Raw genomic sequence first — 8,437 nt, forward strand, 5'->3', positions numbered from 1 at the left:
CTCCTGGGTGGCAAGCATCAATCTCTTCACCAAGAATGCTCAAATGCCATATTCCTGAGGAGTCCTTCTAAGTTACGCATGCTCCACATGTTTCTAATTCTTAGAGAAATTGTGCTTTTCATTTTAAACTGTCTTTTTCCTTGAGAGAAGCTGGGTGCAATCCTTGCAGGAAAGTTATCTGGAAGTTTGTCCTTCCTATCACTCATCATCTACCTTGGGCTACTTGGAGCCAACTACAATGCCCAAAATACTCGCAGGCAAAGATGTATACCTCCCATTGCTAACATAATGTTCATTTGTTCCATTATTGGTTAGGTTAAATTTGATCACTTATTATAAGAGCCAGATCTTTCTATAGTAATGATACATTTTTCCTTCAGTTAGTAATCTGTGGAGGGTTATACTGAGATAGTGTGAATGTCCTGTTCCCAACAATCTTTCACCTGGTGGTTTTAGCGTTTGTCAAGAACCCCTCCCTAAGCGATTTATACTGTATGTTACACTGGTGTCCCTTTAATCCTACCATTCCTCCTGCATTTATTATACTGCCTTCTTCAGTATAGGAAAAATTTATCCTCTGTCTCACCACTCAAACACACATCCTATGAATATCACTATGAACTCATGGATTCATTTTTATTCAATACGTTCCAGTCTCATCACTATCATTATTTTGCTGCTCATATTGTTCCAAATTTGGCCAGTGGGAGTTCCAGCAAGCCATCACCTGAATGTCTTTTGACAGTCTCCATTAATCTTTGACTACTTTCTATTCTATTTCACTTTGCTTTTTCTCTCCCCTAGCCCTGGGATCAGCGATTTCTCTAAGAAAACTTAAACCCTTTAATAAGGAGAATTTCATAATTGATTTTCTAATATTAAACCATCTTTGCACTCCTGGAATAAATCTCACAGGGTTATTTTTCAATTGCTCTTTGCTAATATTTTACATGGGATTTTTATGTCAATATTCATGAGCAAATTTCATGTATGGTTATCCCTTTCATCGTATATTTATCAGGTTTTAAGATTAATGTTATTCTTGCTTCATATAAAAAATTTAAAGCTTCTCTTCCTTTTCCTACAATCTGGAACAATTTAAATATCATTTGGGTTAGCTGTACTGTGAAAGATTATTAACATTTCCCAGGAATTCCATAACTAATGAAAATGGCAAAATCACCTAGATCTAGTTTTTTTCCTTTAATTTTCTTAGGGAAGGGTGTTTAGTTATTTATTTGATAATTTTTGTTATTTCTTCTATGGACATTGGTCCATTTTATTGTTCTATCTTGACTGAGATCAATTTAAGTCAGCTTAATTTTTCTACAAAGTTATCTGTTCCTTCTGGGTCCTACAATTTATTTGCACAAGCATGTCCAAAGCAGATCTCTGTGAAATTTTAGTGTATCTGTTGCTAATGATTATTTCTTATTTGTGTGTACTTGTGTTTACTACTGTAGCTATTGGTTTGATTATTTTGTGATTTTTTTAAAAAGGAAATAACATTTTAATTTATATATCAAAAAGTGGTAGTTAGTACTCTCTAAAATGATTTCATACCTAATGAGTAGCAATCTGCAGTTTGAAAGGAACTCCTCCAAGATCTATTCATTAGTCTTAAAAACTAGAAAGTTAGCATATGCCTGAAACATTTTTAAAAGCTAAGACTTTTGGAGAACGTACTCACGAGATGTAGAGCGTCTGTCTGTTTTATGTCAGTTATTTTCGGGGATCCAAGGATGGGCTGGCTCTAATGCCTATTGTGTGTGTATGTGTATGTGCATGTCCTCAATGCAGTTTCATTCTTGCCTCAGAATATACTTTAAGGGGATCATAATTAACTTATACCTTTGCCTTCAAACCTAACATATTTCAAGTCAATGAGAATCTTTATTTCTAAGAGATTATTACTTATTTTAAAAGCATAGATGATTTATTGATAATTGGCTTCGTACCCATCCCTTATTTGGTAACAGATATATGTTTAGCTCTTCTTGCTCCTGTTAAATCTTCAACAACTGCAATATGGACGATTTGGGGGAAGAAAAGAAATGTGGATCTACTTCTATGTGCAGTAACTATGGTTTTCACTTAGCCTGTCACTTTGCCATTGTTCACTAAACCAAAACACCCTCTTCAAAAAGATCCTCAGCTGAAGTTCAGATATCAATAGAGCAAAATGTCTAAAAGGTCACTTTTAATAATGATAAAAATGAAGTTAAATATACTTTAGGGCTTTTATAATCTTGGCAGTTAAGGCAAACTACAGGGAACGTGTAGTCAGTTGACATTTATATGGCCAATATCCAGTAATATACCAAGTATTTAATGAATCTCAGTGGTGGTCTTGGTAAAGTGCAAGGCAAAATTCTAGAAAAAGCTGGAAAAAGAGAAAAAGAAGCTTAGGGTGAGCAGCATTGATTACCCATTAACAATTGTTTGGCTATCCAGAACCATGACTGCCTCAGCAGGGATTCAGGATTAAGCATCTTTTCATCGCTTCTCTCTAAATCTTGGGCTTATGTCTTACAAGTCACTCTTTTGCTACAGGAACATATCTCTCAATTTTTTCATTTCTATTTCTTTTCTTATCTTTTTTTTTTTTTACCTCTTACTTACCTTGCAAATAATAGGAACTATGTCACGAGTGGGAAATTAAATGCATGACTAAAGGTTTAATTTCTTTGCCTTTTACATTTTAAAAACTATTACTTAGCATTAAGAAGTCTCCTAAAGTGAATGGATCTGATTTAATTTGGGAAAGGTTAAGCCCTGTGAAATTAAGTGGCTTTTTATCACCCTATATTCTCAGCCTCTTTTCATTCTGCCATGGCCTTAATATATATTTGTGCTATGACATTACCTTGGGTAGAACTATAACAAAATATACATATATAAAAAGAATGTTTTTATCTCATTTTCTTCTGCTTTCTTACTTACACTATAATTTGCCACACTATTATTAAAATTACATAAATATTAGAGCTAAAATATTCCTTTAACTCTAATGTCCTTATCAATTTTCTATACAAAATAACTTGCCCAATGTACCCCAGAGAAAGAAGCACAGCTATTTTTACCCAAAGTAAATGATATTCTTAGAAATAATAACCTTCTTTAGGAGCTAAGTCTCATTTCATAAGTTTTAATAATGATATCAAAATATGATGAATTCTTTTATAATAAAAATAGAAATATTTTGCTTTTTACACACTCAACATTTATTTCCAATTGATTTTTGTAATTATATATTTTTAAATAATTATAAAAATTTCCCTTGGAAAAAACGTTTTTTCGCTTTTACTCCTACATCAAAATTCATTAGGAAAATATGTCAGTACTTTTTAGTTAATCGGCACTTTTTCTACTTCTGTTTTAATGGGTAAGATAAAATATCAACTCGGATATAATTACATGTGGGAAATCATGTAAATGGAAAACAAATTTTGCAAAAATAACATGTTTATTTTCAATTTACATAAATGAGATCTGAAACAAAAAAAAAAAGAAGAAACAGTTTAAAAAATACCCACAGACCAACCTTCAAGGTAAAATTCTTTCTTAGTTCTCCCAAATGCAGTTATTAGAAACTTAATAGTAAGACATGCAATGTGCTATACTTAGCTAGTATTATTCATAAAAGAATCACAAATGATTTATAGCATTTCAAATAGATAAAATTATATATATGTACGTGCATATGTGTGTGTGTGTATATATATATACATATATGATGCTGGGCAGACATAGAGGTAATAATAATTGCTATTGAGTGGAAACATGCTGAGTCATTAGACACATATTTCCCGCCACCGTTTTATATAACTATGCTATATTGAATAGTTTCTTAGAGATTTTATGAACCAACCCCTCCATTATAGAGGAGAAATTCCCAGCCATTGATGTTAAAGATGTGATTTGAGGGTGCCCAGGTGGGAGCCATGGGCTGCTAGGGCAGCAGAGGAGCCAGTGGAGAGCTGTTTCCTAGGGCATAGGATTAAAGTTGTTGTGTTTTAACTTTCTTAAACACAACAGTCTAAAATGGGCAAGGAGACAGGGCTAGGTTCTTCATGCATAGTGTTACACTGAGACCCAGGGCTGGCACAGGGAATTCACTATTAGGTGGTCAACACCAAGTTTTGCAATAGGAGAACACCATAGCCAGGCATTTCACAAGTCAGTGTTGTGAAAGTCAGTGTAACAGGAGACTGAGGGAATATGAGCTAAGGAGGATGAAATCTATCTTGAAGCAATAGGAAATTATTGAAATGTCTAAGGCAATGGTATGCTGTGATTAGATTTGTGCTTTTGTAAAATCGTTGGTTACTGCTTGAAGGTAATATTTGAGAAAACCAGATTTGTTCCAGGAAAGTGATTTGAGAGGCTATTGAATGATCTGGGCAATAAACTCTGAGAGCTAGAACAAAGGGAGCAGCAGTGGTCTGTGAAAGAACGAATGGATTCCAGAGGTATCAAGGAGTTAGAATACATGAGAAGTGTGGATTGATTGTAGGTGGACATGAATGAGTGGGCAGTAGTTTCCAGAGCCTGGGTTTCTGAGTCAGGGATAACAGGGTTTAAGAGAGAAATGGATGGCTGTTGGGAGTATGAAAAGAAAGTAAGATTAGATGAAACATGTTGCAATGGAGACACAGAAGGGCTGGAAGGTGGGAATGTCTGTTAGGCAGCTCCATAGACTTATGGAAAAGATAAGAATTTAAGATTCTTCCATCTGGAAACAGTAGTTAAAGTCATTCCTGTAGGGGAAGTCATTCACAAATCCTGTAGTAGCTGTGAAAATTAGGACGAAGAGGATGGAACATTAAGATTTCAAGAGGAGTACATTAAAGAGAAAAAGGATTGTGTTATGGAAATCAAAAAGTAAAAAAACTCATCTGAAAGGGTCAATAATGCAGTAAAGGGCCTAGGAGTATGAATACTGATGAGTGTTTTTTGGTTTTGGCAATATTGAGGTTGATAATAATATTAGTGGGAATTGTTTCAGTGAGTTAGTGGGACTAGCTGCTTGAGAACTGTGGGTCAAGGGATAAATGGGCATTGAGGGAGCAGTAGTAATAAGTGGACACTCAACATGGCATCTCAAGGGAAATATGAGATCAATAGAAATTTATTTTACAATCATTAATTTTTAACTAAACTTTTTGAGAAAATCATACATTCACATGCAATTGTCAGAAATAAACCAGAGATACCCTGTGTATTCTTCACCTTCTTCCCCCAATAGAAACTTCTTGCACAACTATAGTAGACAACTACAACTGGGATTGAGATGTAGTGGAGACTTAGAAATTCCATCACAAGCATGGTCCATACTATCCTTTAATAGGCACACCCAATGTCCACACTGCCACCCCTGACAACTACTAACCTGTTATCCACTTTTTATCATTTTGTCATGTCAAAAAGGTAAATATAAATAGAATCATACAGCTTGTGATCTTTTGGGATGGCTTTTTTTCACTCAGCATAACTCTCTGGAGATGCATCAAAGTTGTTAGGTATGTATATATGTAGATAGTTCATTGTTTTTCATTGCTGATTAGTATTCCTTGGTCTGACTGTACCAGTTTGTATAGCCATTCATCTGTTGAAGGATGTCTGAGTGTTTTTCAGTGTTTGACTATTACAAATTTAGCAGCTATAAACATTTATGTGAAGGTTTTTATGTGAATCTAGTTTTTCATTTTTTCTGGGTTAAATGCCCCAAAGTGGAATTGCTGGGTCATAGGATAGTTGCATGTTTAGTTTTATAAGAAACCACTAAATGTTTTCCAGAAAGGCTGTATCATTTTATATTTGCACCAGTAATATATGAGTAATCCAGTTTCTCTGCATCCTTGCCTGCATTTGGTGTTGTCGCTGTTTATCATTTTAACCATTCAGATATTTGTGTAATGATATATTGTGGTCTTACTTTGCATTTACCAGCTGGTAAATGAAGTGAAACAGTTTTTCATGCATTTATTTGACAAATCTGTGTATCCTCTTCTTAGTAAATGTCTGTTCATGACGGTTCCCTGTTTTGTAATTATTTTATTATTTTTACTATTGACCTTTAAAAGTTGTTTGTTTAAAAGTTGTTTGTGGGATATATGGTTTGCAATTACTTTGTCCCAGTATGTAGCTTTTTTTTTATCCTCTTGTCAGGGTACTTTTAAAAGTAAAAGTTTTCAATTTTGATGAAGTCTAGCTTATGAAATATTCTTTTTACCAAATATGCTTTTGGTATGAGTCTAAGAACACTTTGCTTAGACTAGGTCACAAAGACTTTTTATTTAAAAAAAATCTTTTATGAGTTAATATAAAAATATTTTTGGAGTTAATTTTAGTAAAAGTTGTGAGGTACAAATTAAGGTTGACTTTTTGTTTTGTTTTGCTTTTTGGCCTATGAATGTCTAATTGTTCTAGCACCATTTGTTGAAAAGTCTAGCCTTCCTCATCTGAAATGCCTTTAAATTTTTGTCAAAAATCGGTGGAAGCTATTTGTGTGGGTCTATTTCTAGGTTCTCTGTCCAGTATCAATAATCTGTGTGTCTATTCCTAGGCTAATATTAAAATTGTTTTGTCTATTCTAGGGCCTATATATTTCCGTATAAATTTTAAAATAAACTTGCCTATATCTACCAGAAAATTTGCTGAGATTTTGAAGAAAATTAAATTAAACTTATTGGAAAATTTGGAGAAAGAATTAACATCTCTAATACTGAATTTTCTAATCCTGACCATAGCACATCCACCTATTGATACAGGTTTTTTATTTTTTTGCATCTAAAAAAGTTTGTAATTTTCAACATACAGATCCTATATGTGTTTTGTTAGGTTTGCATCTAAATATTTTATTTTCTTTGGAATTATTGGAATGGTATTGATTCTTAAATTTTGGTTTGCACATGCTCATTGTTAGGATAGAGAAATGCATATGATTTCCATGATTTCCATGTATTGATCTTGTATCCCACAACCTTGCTAAACTCAGTTACCATTTCTATGAGGTTTTTTTTTGTTGTTTTTTGTTTTTTTGGAAGGATGGTAGGTTCTTTGGGAAGGAAGATCATCTTCTGAAAGTGAGTGGCTAAAAAGAAGATAGTTTTGTGAAGAGAATTGTAAGCTTGGAAAATCATAGGAGCAGAGGAAAGGTAGCTGATAAAGAACTTGTAAAAAGATTCTAAGTAGTATGGAGGCTGAAGTCGGAGACCTCTGTCTACATTGCCATGTGGTATATCTCTGTTGGTCCAGTACAAGAGTGAAAGTGACAATGTTTGGATCAATCCAATGCTGAGGCATTGTGGAGGGATGAATGTGACAAAAGGAAGAGGAGAAAATAAACATTGATGGCAGTTTGTTGAGCTGTTTACTAAGCCACTAGCTATTCAATGACCACAGCTGCTGTGAGTTTCACCTACAATCATTGTAGCATGGTATTATTATCTTTTTTACTGACATAAAGAGTTAGGTGAGAAAAATCACTTGGGGGCAGATTTGGGAAAGTTTTAAAGGAAACTGCTAATGACAGCAGATCGTGTATTTTCTCCCAATTATTTTTTCGCACTCCTTTATCTCTTGTTTATAATTAAATTATGAGAAATTGGAATTGCTCATTATTTATTCAAAATAGATGTAGATTGACTTCTGAAGTGTACAAAGTGGTTAGAAAAGGTCCTTATCTTTAATTTTAATCCTTAATCTGTAATATTGTAAAGAAATGAAAATAAGAACTTGGATCCATTTCAGAATATAAGAGTTTATGTAGTATATTGACATACATATGTAAACAAAATGTATGATCGAAGATATCCTAAAATAATGTAATGGTCAATAATTATTTGCTGAATTAGTAAAAATGTGTTTTTGGAGGCAGAAAGCTGAAGAACATAATGTTTTATTACTTCACTTTTTCATCAAATGGATGCTTTAAATATTTTTACTTTTGAATCTCTGGCTGTTACATTTCCTCACAGAGATCTTTCTTAGTAATCTTCAATTTTTCTATTTTATGTTTGCTAAGTGATGGCTTATCTGGCAGTAACAAAACAGCTGTAATGAATAATCGAAAAGCACATATTGGCATATTGGGTCCTTGCTTGGTAATGTAGACCCAGGCTCATATTTCAGGGATTTTTCCTTTAGTGAAATATGATCTGGATAGTAGTAATTCTTTTGGTTTATTATTGTAGGTTTGTCTGAGCTATTTTAGAGCCACGAATTCTTTTGTGTCCCTGATACAGTTCTCTATATTTTCTTACTCTTGTGTTTTTTCCACAGAATGGGAGCAGGGTTTTGTCTGAAAAAAAATTTTTTTAAACTTGCTGAAGCTGGAATCAAGTGAAAACCTTAGTAAACAAAACTAGATACCTGATCGAAGACTAATCTTGCCGTCTCAAATATATTATCTCAATTTCTTTAAATCACTAAT

Source organism: Vulpes lagopus, chromosome 9 (assembly GCF_018345385.1).
Source record: "Vulpes lagopus strain Blue_001 chromosome 9, ASM1834538v1, whole genome shotgun sequence".
NCBI classification, from domain to species: Eukaryota; Metazoa; Chordata; class Mammalia; order Carnivora; family Canidae; genus Vulpes; species Vulpes lagopus.